Source organism: Silurus aristotelis (assembly GCF_946808225.1).
Source record: "Silurus aristotelis genome assembly, chromosome: 25".
In the NCBI taxonomy this organism is placed as follows: Eukaryota; Metazoa; Chordata; class Actinopteri; order Siluriformes; family Siluridae; genus Silurus; species Silurus aristotelis.
The window spans coordinates 6,291,511-6,307,382 of NC_139598.1; positions in this window are offsets into that span (position 1 = coordinate 6,291,511).

Here is a 15,872-nt window from a genome sequence, read left to right on the forward strand (position 1 = left end):
TAAGTTACCTGTCTGTGATGCAGTGCTCTATTATACTGCGTTTCTGTATTATATTGATGTTTTCTATAACTGTGATGTCATTATGATGGTATTAGGAGGTTGATTGATTCAAGCAGGACACCTCTGAAGGCCAAGGTGTGAAATGTGGCTCGCCACTGTGTTTTACAGTATTCTGAAGTCTGTTAGACCCAGCAGCTACACAGCAATTTACATTCTTCATTTTGTCTCAATAAAAAATGTTCGTAAAATCATTTGTGAAAGCAAGAATGCGGTTCATTATTAGTTCCTTTCCTTTCCTTTCCTCTGGCTTTCCAGCAGACTCATTTAGGACAAGAATTGCGGCCATTATGCCATTTATATCATCTAATGCCATTTGTAATGACAGGCCAGCTCAGGTCTAACCTTGAAAAAAAAACATTGCTTATATTCTATTTAATGCTAATTGGTGTCAAAATATGCAGACATGGGTCAGTTAATGAATACACAATTTGGCCAGAATATGATTTTAATTATGCCATTTTCTCAGTATGTCCACACTGTTATTTCGGTCACTGTTTGTCTATGTTAAATTAAAAGTTAACTCCTATCTAGCAGGGCAGAAGCAAAGTAATTCATTCTCTGTTATTATAAATGGGAATTTAACACACTTGTAGCTGGGGGGGGGGGGTGTATTGCAAAAGATCTATTATAAATAAATAATAATAAAAAAAAAAACAATTGCAGCCTAATACTATTATTATGCATAGGATAATAAGCTAGGGATGTTTTTTTTAAAAAAATGATAAATAAAATATTATATACATACAATGTGTTTTACATATTTGTTGCACAAAATAAAATGAAGCAAATGGTAAAGAAAAGTGCAGTTTGTATTACACATTGTAATCAAACAAGGATGTTTTAATTTAAAGATACTTGTATATAAAGATAGACTTGTACAATATTACTTACAAAATGTCGAATTTAGAAGTTATTAGAATATAAACACACACCCAAGCATCTAGCCAATCAAGACTAACCACCTGATACAAGTGTACTCCTGCATACTTTATATATCATGGTCTGCTTAATATTATTAAATGTCAATCAAGTATGCTGTTTTCATAGTTACATAAAGTGTAAGCACCCTCAGAACCACCAATGGTATTGTACAGATACTGTACCTTCTTGTACCTCTGTAACTCTGTAACACAGCAGTTCTTCCTTCTTGTCCTTTTGCATATATGAACAGGATTTAACCAGTTTTGACCACAGATGAAACTACCAGAGGTGGGAAGTAACGGAGTACAAATAGGGAGTCAGTGATGTAAACATGACTGAGAACAGACACATTCCTGATCATCTGATCTTTTCTCTGCTTGTGTTCTATATGTGGATTTTCAGCCTGAATACATTCATTAGGTAACAACATTTTAAATTCGTTTTGTATTAATATATATATATATATATATATATATATATATATATATATATATATATATATATATATATATATATATATATATATATATATATATATATATATATATTTGTCTGTCAAAATTACAATTATCGTAAACGGCACTAGATGTTATCAATTCAGCGCACATTTCTGTTTTTACCATTTTTATGAAAAGTATAAATACATAAATAAATAACTAAATATAAAAGAGGCAAAATTAAAACCTCCAGCAAAACATACACTTATTCACGACATCCCTTCTTTACTTAGATATACAATAAATGAATAAACTCCACCGAAAAATAATTTTAATCAGTAAACATTTCTTTTATTTTTGCACAAAGTCTCAAATCAAACACCAAATCCGCCATGTTTTACACAATTAACCCTCTGGGTGGCGTTTTGTCGGTTTTTCCCTTATAATGGCGACACAAACATAAATTACTGTCTTTATTGATCGACAGATAAAAACAAAACATTATTCAAATCTGTAAAATGTCTATGATTATATATATATATATATATATATATATATATATATATATATATATATATATATATATATATATATATATATATATATATATATATATAAAAGCTTCTTGACTTGAAGAGGTGCACTTTCTCCGGTATCACCTCATAGCAAAGGCTCTTAATGATGTCCACACGTCTCTGCACTGTTATAGCCTTTATATTTAATCACTGTACATATGCTTACATATATATATATATATATATATATATATATATATATATATATATATATATATATATATCACATGCTGTACATATGATACATATTAATCTGCACTATTTGCACGATTGCTACTTTTTGCACTTCTGGTAGAAGTGCAGCTAAAACGGGTAGAAGTAATAACTACTTTTTACTTAAGTACATGTCAGAGCCAAGACTTCCTCACTTTCACTTAAGTAAAAAGGTATAATCAGTACTTCAACTTTTACCCGAGTATTTTAAAACATGAGTATCTGTACTTCTACTTAAGTAATGGATGTGTGTACTTTTGCCACCTCTGGAAACTACCAAAGCTGTCTTTCTGTTCTAAGTTTGAGAGTGTATTTTCTTCTTAATTTCTTCTTAACCTTATTGCTAACATTTTTAATGGGGGACTTAATATGTGTTTCAGCTCATGATGCTGCCTGTTCTGACTATCAACGCATTTGTTGTTACTGTCCGATTTGTGCTTAGGTACAGATGCTGTACTGTATGAAATAGTCTTACGATGTGGCAGTTTTGGCTTTTGTATATAGCTTAGAGTGCAGTCCCTAGATGATGACTCCTTTATAAGGTAACTAATTTATAAAGCAACATTCATTAACAAAATAGGTAAGAAATCAGTCTATCAAGCTGCCATCACTTCCACTTTGTTTCTGGGTTAAGGCACCACAATATTCATTGATTACTCCTTGATCTGGTACTCTGCACCCAATCTTCTATTACTGCTGCTTGGAACACAGCACCTAATAACATTCACAATAAAATTCACTTGTGACTTATTTAATGATATTACTTTCAAATTAAAAAAAAAATTTATACGCATGTATTTTGTGAACATTTATTCTAATTCAGTTTTCTCAGTTACAGCACATGACCATTTATTTAGGTACTTAATTGTAGTTATTCTGTCTTAGGTAATATAAACCATAATGCTTATTACTTCAGAAATGGTGGAATAAATGCACAGCCAGAAGTGATCCTTTTCCTCTGCGTTAGATCTTATTATTAGATTTCTTAAAGGTGTGTTTCTTACGCTGACTTGCTGATCTCCTGCTGTGATTGCTCTGAGATCAGCAGTAACATGGTTCTCTCCATGAGGCTGATAGATTGAATATCTGTTGCTTAGTTGCCCCGTCTATTTGTGTGTCTGCATCTCTTTGTGTGTGTGTGTGTGTGTGTGTGTGTGTGTGTGTGTGTGTGTGTGTGTGTGTGTGTGTGTGTGTGTGTGTGTGTGTGTGTGTGTGTGTTTTCCCCATTATTCAGTATGGTGTAGGATCTGTGTCATAAAGTGCTCTTTTTCCTTCCCAGTGCATTGAATCGTGTTAATACACATGGCATTATGGACTCCATGAAGTCAGAGAGAATATAAACAATGTGAAATAAATTAGACTACCACTGTCAGGAGGCAACACCTGGGTCATGGTTTGATCCGTCAACGGAATGGTTCAATAGTTCGAAAATGGTTTGGTGAACACAGAACCAAGCTTCTGGAAGGACCGTAGTAGAAGACCAAGAACCGTGAAGGAAATTCTATCTTGGGGAGTGCTCAAAGCTTCAGATTCAATTGTTGGCCAGCTTTTGAATAGGCAGAAAAATCAGTTTATAAAATACTCAAACCCTTAAAAGCGCATCAACCACCATGTCACAGTCAATTTCTATTTTTGATCCTATTTTTATCCAGTTCTTGATCTCTGTCTTCTACATTTTCTGCATCACAATGGTGCCATGTAATTGGCTCTACAGGTAATTGCATGAATGAACAAATATACAGGTTTGTTCTCAATTGTTCGGGTACATCACCACTGTGCAGCACCTGTTATTTTGCACTGTGTGACTATAGGACTGCAAGTGAGTCTCTACTGTGCTTTTAGAAATGACAAAAGAAAGAGATGAAGTCACATTGCAAACTGTATATTGTATAAGTACAAGGCATTTGTTTGATTACCAAAAAGAAACTGATTCAGATTTTGCAAGACTCGCTTTCAAAAAGAGCAAATGAAAATATTGTTTTGGTGCCTTCAGCAAAGCTTCACTGATCTGAGGGAATGCTAGGACAAAGCAAGGAGCTTGAAACACACACATACTCTTTCTCTCTATCTCTTTTTTTTCCCCCTCTCTCATTATCCCTGTTTTTCTGTGCAAAAGGGAACATCCTGAGCTTGTGGCGGATTCAGAGCTCTTTTCCAATAGTGGTGGGAAGCTTAATGGCTTGTTTGCAGTAGAAGTCTGACTTTATTGATGCTGAAAGGCTTCAAAATGCTCCTGTTGTGGCTTTATTCTCTTTACTGTGCCCTCTAAGGTTGTGTTTTATTCATGTCTATTTATTCTCACTGAGCCTATTTTGCTTATTCTTATTCTGGTCAAGCACTACAACATGTCCAGTACTTAAAACTGGTTTATAAGCAAAAGCTTGTCCTGTAAGTGGTAAGATCTTATTATTGGAATTGATTATTTAAGTTCATGTTTTCCCCAAAATCTGATATAATAATGAAATGGCATCTATGTAAATTGTCATGTTCTGGAAGGATAATTAAACCTAAACCAAAATGAAATTAATGACAACCCCAATTCCATGGTGGTGCTGGAATTTAAACGTATGACCTTTCTAGCAGAAATCTAACATCTTTACCTCTGAGCAAGTATTTCCAAAAGTTCAGAGCCCTAAACACTAGGAGTAACATTTACATGTATGGCATTTGGCAGAGTGACTTACAATTTATCTCATTCATACAACTGAGCAGCTATAGGGTTAAGGGCCTGGCTCAGGAGCCCAGAATTGGTAGCTTGGTGTGGCTAGGATTTTAACCTTTGGATTCAAAGTCCAATGCCTCAACCACTAACTTAGAACCTCCCCATAGCCAAGGTGTAGCACACTAATGACAATGTCTAATCTAAGATTTAAATAGGACTAACCAAAAATATGAACCCAAATACATAAACTAACCTAAATTCACATAGAGACATAAATTGGAGTACTTTTTCTAGAGATTCAATTAACTGTAAAATTAATCAAAAGTCAGAGCCAAAAACAATATGAGTAACAATTATTCAAAGCCCTAAACCGATGGTTAACTCAGCTGCCTAATGGTTTATGCACAGAAACGAATTTCACTCTTATGTAATGCATATGTGACAAATAAATGTTTTTTTTTATTATTAACTTAGACAAACAAAGACAAAGTCTTAAGAGTCTCAGTGGTTAACATGGCAATTGTTATTAATTGAAATTTCAAAGGCACTAACCTTGTTCACTGATACTTATTTTACCCATAAACTGGGTTAAGGCTTGTAAATTTATTCTGTGTCTTGACATATGTCCCTTTCAAACAGGAGATTAGGTCTGTTTCAAGATGCTTCATTTTCACACCAACCAACAGCATTCAAAATATGCCCCAACCTCACTAAACTCATACAAGATTGGATGACAAGGATAAAATCCTTAATGCCACTTTGGGGTGAAGCACACATAAATTTTTTTTTCTTTTTTTCACTGCTGAGCTGTGATTTTCTCAAGCACCCTGTGCATAATGAGGACTCATGCAAGATATGACAGTGATTTATACGAGGGCCGATGATAAGTGGGCGTTTAGATTAGCATGATAAACGACTCACACTCATTCTGCTCTAGTGCGACTCACACTCATTCCTCTTCTCTCCAGTCGTTTTAACCTTTTCACAGTTGCCATGCGCCGCAATTTAACGACTGTCACTGTGTATGGATCAGATTACAAAGCAGGTGAAAAGGTCATGATAAAACACTATGAAAAGTGTACAAAATAGTAATGATATAATGAAACACACTTAATGAGGAAGTGTGTGTTGTCACAATGGCAGCTGCATTGCATTTTATCTGTGCAATGTTGTCTTATCTCATTTAATTCAGTCCCCCAACTGGAAAAGGTGAGTAGGAAAAGTTAAATAAAAAAAAAGTTTATAAAAATGGCCACAGGTCGGCACTGTTTCATATTGAGTATTTTGTGTGTGTGTGTGTGTGTGTGTGTGTGTGTGTGTGTGTGTGTGTGTGTGTGTGTGCGCATGTGCGCGTGTGTACAGCATGTATACCAAAAGCGGGCCGTCAGAGCCGGCAAGGCCTTCTCTGCTGGCCTAAACCCTATTAAAATCGTCTTACAGTTTAATATATTTTTGTCCAAGAATATGTATTAAATTATTCCCTAAAGTCTATATTATTGATTTAACAGCGTTCCTCTCAGGTGTGCTGCTAAGTGTAATTTTTGGTTCAGATTTCAGCCATCACATTATGTTTTTTTTTATTAAGCTGTTGCCTTAATAATCAGACTGCAATTTTTCCACTCCAAGTCCTCCTTGTAGATGTCTAGTCACGTCGGGATTTTATAGTTTCTTTCCCATAGAATTTGCAAAAAACACACAATCTGCCTTAATTTGAAATGTACAGAAGAACATGGGGTCATTATTGATAATAATTAATATTGATGCGTAGAGATGATGTATGCGGGCGGTGAAGTATATGTATATACCCTCAAGAAAGTAGGAGTTCTTCAGGCCCTTCCTTCCTGGAGTTTACTTCAGGCCTGGCCAGTGCCTTTCTCTACCCTAGATTAGGGTATGTTCCTAAAGTACCTTTGGTCCCAGACCAACAGAAGCTTACTGACTGTGTCCAGTGCTTGCACTGGACATATACGTCCACAGATCAGAACTGTGGAGGAAGTCGGAGCAGCTGTTTGTCTGCTATGGCCTTCCAAAGAGAGCAGACGCTCAGCAGATGGATTGTGGATGCTATTTTCTCCTCTTATGAGTCCTCTTGTCTCCCAACTCCAATTCCACTTGAAGTGTGTCTGCTTCTAAGGCCTTGTCCTCTGGAGTTTTTCTCTACAACATTTGCAACGCTGCGGACTGGTCCACCACGCTGACCTTTGTCAGGTTCTATAGCCTTGACCTCAGTGCCACTCCTGGCACCTCAGTCCTTTACCCTATCTGTGCTATTCACACTAGGCAGGGATTGGTCAGTCTGGCTTGATTGGACTCTCGTTCCCAAAGCATTCCGAAGCAGCTCGAGTTCCTGAAGGGGAACGTCTCCAACTTATGTATGTAACCATGATTCCCAGAGGCAATGAGACACTGTGTCTCTATGCCACACTGGCTGCATCCCTGCAGCACTTTCTTCTCCTTTCAGAAGCTGCTACTGGTTTCACTCCATGTGCTTTTAAGCTTCATGGTCTGCGCTTTACATTTGGAATGATTATACATGTGATTTGGAGCGTGGACAACGCAGAGGCATTCCCAAAGCGTTCCAATGCAGCGTCTTGTTCCCCTTAGAAGAACCATGGTTACATACGTAACTTGGAGACATTAGGTTAGGCAATTTTTTATTATGGCAGGTGGAAGTCAAGATTTACTTTTACAACCTTAATATCAGTCTTCAGCACATTTATTGCTACAGCTAAGCCGCACTCCTGCTTTACACTCTAATGATTATATACTTCATCCCCAGGGTATCTGCACTCAAAATTTCCTCAACCTTAGAGAATGAGGCCCGGTCAGTCAAATATTTTCTTGGTCTTCCTTTGTATGTGAGATAGCTGTAGGCTATAAAGCTACCACAAGATTTGCAATTCAACAAATTATTGTATAGCCACTAACATCTTTTGCACTTGGCCTTCTAATCTGCTTTCCGAAGCAAGAAACGTTCCCACTCTCTTCAGTAAACAAGTACAGGAAGAAAGCTTCACATTTTCTTTACAGCATGGTCTGATGCTTGCATCATGCCTCATTGCACCAGCACAGGTGATAAACAGCAATATGCTGCTGTGCAGTATCTTTAATTGCCGGTCCGAAATTCTGCTTAATTCCCAAATGATTGAACTCCTTAACGACAACAACAACTCATCCTGATTTTTAAATATGCACATGGTTGGGTAAGGTGACAAAGTTTATACAATCCATTTGAGTCCTGACTTTATCAATAAATAGACAAATTGTTATTGTCATTGCGTAGTACAGGTAGACAGCAGCGAAATGCAGTTTTAGCATCTATCAGAAGTGCAAATAGTAGCAATTGTGCAACTGAAAATGCTGATAAATATGCAAATATATGTACTGCATGCACTATATCTTTATATATATATATATAGTGCCTGCTGCGGTTGCAGGGAGAAGAGGTGGTGAAGTTTGAGGAGTACCTAGGGTCAACTGTGCAAAGTAATTGAGAGTGTGTTCGAGAAGTGAAGAAAAGCGTGCAGGCAGGGTGGAGTGGGTGGAAAAGAGTGGCAGAAGTGATTTGTGATAGTAGGGTATCAGCAAGAGTGAAAGGGAAAGTTTATAGGACTGTGGTGAGACCTGGGATGTTGTCTAGTTTAGAGACAGTATATATTATTATATATTGTATACTATTATTATTATTAGAGAAACCGCACACTTTGGACGTATTGGAGACAAAGTGAGAGAGGCCCGATTGAGATGGTTTGGACATGTGCAGAGGAGGGACATGGGGTATACTAGAAAGAGAATATTGAGGATGGAGCCACCAGGAAGGAGGAAAAGAGGAAGGCTAAGGAGGAGGTTTATAGAGGTTTATGTGAGAGAAGACATGCAGGTAGTTGGTTTGAAAGAGGCAGATGTAGAGGACAGGGCAGAGTGGAGATGGTTGATCCGCTGTGGCGAACCCCTAACTGGAGCAATCGAAAGTAAAAGAAATTAAATTAAATAAATGGAATATTTACATGAAATAGTTTCCATTTGTTAGACCCTATTTAATAATACAGATGTGTATGTGTGTGTTTTACAATAAATGGTTATTTTTTTTAAAGATATAATCTACTTTAACAAATGTCTTCATTCCTTACACCCTTCATTCATTCACTCCCTCGATATGTGGACTTGTCATTCTTCAACTTTTGTTACAATTTATAGATAACCCTTATAGTTATAACAACTTATAGATAACTTTTCTGTAAAAAAGTAAGCACCATGTACTGTTTGTTGGCATAGTAAATCATGGTGGAAATAGTAATAAGTTAATAAGAATATTAAAACTGTGCATCAGTTTTAATAGTCCAAAAATCTAAGCATGCTCAGCAACTTTGATCCGTTTACTTAACTATAAGCAAGGAAACACATACAGTACACCGCTTAGACTTTCTACAAAGCATCAAGTGACGACTTTGCTATTGTTACTTGGAAATGAGCAAACTGTAATGATCCAATAATTTATTTTATAGTGGCAGGGCCACAGACTGGCTTTAGGTGAAATACGCTAACTTCATACAACAAGTTCCTTAAACGAACAGCTTTCTATTTCTCTAGATCTCACTTTTTCCAGTTTACAAAGGGCTCCAGAAAGGCCAAGGCACCACCAGACTTACAAAATTATTCCCTGCTATGGCTCTAATGCCCTTTTTACTATAAAGAAGCCTCCAGCATGAATTCACAAAAATGTTCTATTTCTCTTTCTCTTCCTCTCTCATAATGTATTGCCTTCTTTGTCTTAGACTTAACGTCTTCCTCACTATTTTGTTTCTTTTTAAAATTTGCAAAACACCACAAAATCAAAAACCAAAGAAAAAGTCATTTAATTCATAATCTGGGGTTATTTGAGGGTTGTTGTTCAGCCCTGGCAAGACTTTATTTATCAAATTTCACTTCAATTTCAGCTTTGCTTTCTGACATGTGAGCTATCAAGGATATTACATCATAATATTACATTTCACTACTTTTAGACTCATCTACAAACCAAAGATCACAAGTCATACTTTTTAATGTATATTGTACTTTCTTGTACATGAATCTCATGAAAACCATTGTCTTTTAATGTCTCTTTTTTGGTTTTCAAGAAGAACGACATTTCATGCCTTAGGGCAATGCAGTGGCAGTGCTATTCAATGACTAACACTGCTAAAGCAATTTTCTAAAGTCATATAAGTCTAAACGAACAATGGTGAACACTTTACAATCTCCATGGCTTTGAAAAACCTTATGCAGCCTTTAAATGCATTTGGCGATGTCCTTGAATAACGATGAGATTACTGTTATATACTGCACAGCCCAAAGTGAAAGTATTTTTAAATCCTGCAGAGCAAAAGGGCGTCCAGAACATCATTACTGTACACCTGTACACCGCTCTTGTTACGCTTGCACTGTATATCTAAACCCTGACCTTTAATGACACTGAACACACTAAATATAGGTGTCAGCAGCATACACACCATCAGACCCTGTACAACTAGAGCTATCTAATGAATATGAGCCTTAAGCAAAAAAACTGCATGGTAGTTACTTCTTTTAATTCTGAAACTGTAAATGTGACTGCACTTTATATGGTGCTATAAAAATACCAATTCTCAAGTGTTTAATTGTACTGTTTCCAATTTCTAAAGAAAGCTATTAAGCTAGTAATTGCCCGTCAGGTTAATGATGATATCTTAGGAATCGTGATACAGAGAAGTCATTATATAATTTATGTTTTACTTAATCCTATAAACTTCTCTGTGGAGACAGGGCTTAAACACATTAACAAATTTAACATTACTAATATCACAAAAGTGGTACTTTTCTGATAAGAGTCATTTATTTGCATTAAATTTTAACTAAGTTACTAAGGAAGCACCTAAACACCGTAAGAAAATACAGAATGTATATGGTTTATATACACCGTTCATGCATTACATTATGACCACCTGCTTAATATTGTGTAGGCCCCCTTTTGTTTTCAAAACAGTCCTGACCCATCGAGCATTAACAGCATTAACTTGGACACGTGCAGAGGAGGGACATGGGGTATATCGGTAGGAGAATGCTGAGGATGGAGACACCAGAAAGGAGGAAAAGAGAAAGGCCAAGAAGGAGGTTTATGGATGTGGTGAGGGAAGACATTTAGGTAGTTGGATTGAAAGAGGTAGATGTAGAGGACAGAGGGGTATGGAGACGGATGATCTGCTGTGGCGACCCCTAATGGGAGAGGCCGATAGAAAAAGAAGAAGAAGAAGAAGCTCTATGTTGAGTATGGTTTCACTATAAAGATACATTTGCATAAAGCATCCATATTTGTTTATGCCCATGTTGATTAGAGTATTAAACAACTTGTAAAATATTTATGGTAAATTTTTTTAAAAAGTGTGACTAAGTTGCGATTAATCATGAGTTAGCAGTACACATATCCATCCATCCATCCATTTTCTCCCGCCTATCCGTAATTCGGGTCGCGGGGGCAGCAGTCTAAGCAGGCCCCCGCCTTCGACTGCTGCCCAATCCTCACAGCACCGTCCCTCACGGTCCCTCCTGCAGGTGGTGAGCCCACGGGAAGGCGGCCCCACGTCACTCCGACGTCACGGACCTTGATATTTCCCTCGTAAGGGCAGTACACATATTTACTATGGTATTATCTGTTCAGTGTGGGTTTTTTTTTTCAGTCCTATTAGTGCATGATGAGCCAGTACTAAGATGTAGCAATAAGACAGACATCATGATAGATTCAGTGTAGTAAAACAATTGACTGTCAAGTAAAAATCCACACACAACTTGTTCTTCTTTTTGTTTTCCTTTCAACTAATAGAAGCTAAAACATAAGGCTTTGTTATTTACTCCTTTACACACATCAATTCATGGTTAACCAATTAAAATGATATCTACTCTGTTTTTTAGTACCTCAAAGAATATGCTTATGGTTTAACATTTTAACAAGGACCCAATTCAGTGCTGTTTAACTGAACAGGGTTACTTGTGAAACGTGTAAATGTTGCATGGGCTTTTTATGCCATTTCAATTCAAATTTTCTGACAGAAGTCCGAGAAACTCCACAAAAAAAGTTGAAAGGATGTTTATTATGAGCAAATTGAAAGTGAGGGTGCTGCCTTTTGATTACAGCAGCAGCTCTTGTGTACAAATCTATGGTGACCAGGTGTACATACTAAAACAAGGATAAGCTTAAGCAAAAATAAAGTTTAGGAAGTGAAAGGCTTTAAGGTATTAATGTTGGGCCATGTATAAAATGGCAGGTCTTGTTGCATTTTTCTGGTGTTCCCATTTACTCACCAGAAATTGTTCAAAGAAGGAAAACTGCTGAACTGGCAATAACAAGGCTGCTCAAGACTTTTTGATGAATGTAGTGAGTAAAGGGTAGCCCATCTGTCCTGATCCCACAGAAGCATTAACAGTAGCAAAAACTGCTGAAAAGGTTAAAACTGGTTATGATAGAAAGATATCAGAACAGAAAGTGCTTCTGCCAAAAGCACCTACAATAACCACCTGTGCAATATAATTATCCCATGAAGCCCTAAGAGGAGGTGGCCTGATCTGTTGAATCACATTTTTTGTCAACAGTCCAGTGTATATGTATAACTTGACTGGGAAGGAGATGGCACCAGGATGAAATATTTGAAGAAAGCAAGCCAGCAGCGGCATTGTTATGCTCGGGGCAATGTTCTGCTGGGAAACCTTGCACCCTAGCCTTCATATGAAAGAAACTTTGACACATTCCACCTACCTAAACCTTCATGGCAACATTATTCCCTAGTGGCATTTTTAGCGGGATAATGCACCACACTCACTGTTTTCAAAATAACTATCCCTAATTAAAAGGTATTACCCAAAAAAGGTATATTAAATTATTTTCAAAATACTAACCAAAAGTAAAGATTTTAAATGTATAAGGGCACAAAAAAAGACATTGCAGTGTGGCTACAGAAGTATTTTAAATTCCTGCAGGAAAGTGTGAATTACTTTTTGTATGTGTCAACAATATCTTATATGCTTTACGTACACAGGGATAGGTTGGCTAGACACAAGTGGAATAACATTGAACATGTACTAATCCATTTTATGCCAAACCATGTGGCAAAATGTGTTATTATGTGCAATTTAGAAATTTGTATGATAATTATTTTTTTGCAACAAAAGTATAAGTATTTGGTCACCTGAAAAAAGGAAGATTTCTGGCTCTCACAGACCTGTAACTTCTTCTTTAAAAGGCTCCTCTGTCCTTTACTTGTTACCTGTATTAATGGCACCTGTTTGAACTCGTTATCAGTATAAAAGACACCTGTCCACAACCTCAAACAGTCAGACTCCAAACTCCACTATGGCCAAGACCAAAGAGCTGTCAAAGGACACCAGAAGCAAAATTGTAGACCTTCACCAGGCTGGGAAGGCTGAATCTTTAATAGATAAGCAGCTTGGTGTGAAGAAATCAACTGTGGGAGCAATTATTAGAAAATGGAAGACATACAAGACCACTGATAATCTCCCTCGAACTGGGGCTCCACGCAAGATCTCACCCCGTGGGGTCAAAATGATCACAAGAACGGTGAGCAAAAATCCCAGAACCACATGGACCCAGTGAATGACCGGCAGAGAGCTGGGACCAAAGTAACAAATGCTACCATCAATAACACACTACGCCGCCAGGGACTCAAATCCTGCAGTGCCAGACGTGTCCCCCTGTTTAAGCCAGTACATGTCCAGGCCTATCTGAAGTTTGCTAGAGAGCATTTGGATGATCCAGAAGAGGATTGGGAGAATGTCATATGGTCAGATGAAACCAAAAAAGAACTTTTTGGTAATAACTGAACCTGCATGGAGGAATGAGCCAAACTACCAGCAACAGTGTGTATAAACCTTGTGGAGACTTACAGAAAACGTTTGATCTCTGTCATTGCCAACAAAGGGTATATAACAAAGTATTCAGATGAACTTTTGTTATTGACCAAATACTTATTTTCCACCATAATTTGCAAATAAGTTCTTTAAAAATCAATGTGATGAGGGATTTTTTTTTTCTCCCATAGTTGAAGTGTACCTATGATGAAAATTACAGGCATCTTTTTAAGTGGGAGAACTTGCACAATTGGTGGCTGACTAAATACTTTTTTACCCCACTGTATGTCTTTCTCTGGCTTTTAACAAGGTGGAAAAAGAGAAATGGTGTAGGGGGAAATCCTAAAGGAAGAGTAGAGTGATAGTGTATTGGAGGTGAAAAGAGTTTCTGAGTTATGGCCTTAAGGAGAGGAATGTGGAAGGTCAGATGGTGGTAGATTTTGCTAAAAGGATGAAATGCAGGAGTACAAGGAGATGCAGGTGAAGAAGGATGTGGTAAAAGCTAAGGAAAAGTCATATGAGGAGCTGTATGAGAACTTCTCTGTGGTAACCCCTAATTGGAGAAGCTAAAAAAAGAACTAGAAGAAGAATTTCATAATGATGGTAGAAATCATTATATTATAACATGATTAATATTATATTATATTATATTATATTATATTATATTATATTATATTATATTATATTATATTATATTATATTATATTATATTATATTATAACACGATTTACCTTTTACAACAAATTCAGACGTGTATAGATTTTTTGTACATCTTTATATGTCAATATATATAGTTTATGGTATTTAATGAAATGATAGTGTAGCCGTTATGAGCAGCAATACAATTCATTACCCAATTTCTTTCTGAAAATTTAGAACATTTAGAATTAAAGAAAATCAGTCTTTTACTGCCAAGTTTTTGTGTGTGTATGCTTGTGTTTTTTGTTATTGAATTGACAGCATTGGTTCCTATGTGATTGTCTTCTTTTACAGCCTGTCCACCAGAATTTAGATGTGTTGCAAATTCTGAGATTCTGAGTGCTTATTTGAGTTACTATAGACTTCCTGTCATCTCAGACCATTCTGGTCATTCTCTAATAATATTTCTTATCAACGAGGTGTTTGAGACTGCAAATTCTTTTTACACTCTTTTTTTTACACTATTGTGTGCAAACTCTAGAGAAGGTTGTTTATAAAAATCCCTAGCATTTTTTTAAAATACTCAAACTAACAAATAAGTCCATAACAGTTGCACTCTTTACCTTTACCTTTTCTTTCTTTACCTTTCTGGCTGACTGGTAACTGTATAAATGAACAGATGTTCCTATAGGTGTTTTTATTAATGATGTTTATATGTGCCTATAGTGACCATGTGAGATTATGGAGAACATGAGCCACATGTGGTTTAGCTTTGCAGGGCCCAGAGCAGTTTTGTGCTTTGAGGGCCATATGTTGCCTTTCTAGGGGTCTAACGAACAGTGGGAAAGCCCATGCAGGCCCCCTGTGGCATAGTCCAGTTAGGGTCTCACAGCAGTTTTGGGCCAAATTAGGGTTTTCTGAGGGCAAACTATCTTTGAACAAAACCCACAGAATGTCCATGGTGGGCCCTTGTGGCCTAGGACACTTAGGGCTCTCAGCAGTTTTGCATTTTCTGGGGGACTTATAAGGGTTTCATGTGGGCAATTCAACAATGAGCATGCCCACAAAAATTCCACATGGGTTCCAATGCCCCTGCCCCACTACTTACTGTCTCTTGGTGAGGTCATATTCTTAAATGGATTGCCATACCATTGTTATTGCTATGGAGACACTCAACTAATTTACCTGGACTACCTGGACTCAAATCTGGACTACTGCCCATCTCACCCCTGGCAGGTTTTTCCCTGAAAGACATGTTATTGTACTTTGCAGCTGATACAGTATGCAACGGCCCAACTTATCTTCAACCTTCCTACATTCGTCTACACCTCCCCATTGCTATGTTCCCTGCACTGACTTACTGGCTTCCAAAATGTGTGTGTAAGGTAATATCTAGCTCAGTGGTTAAGGCATTAGGCTTTTGAGTAGAAGGTTATGAGTTTAACTCCAGGCACCACTGCTCGCGTGCATAAATTGTATACTTTTAAGTTG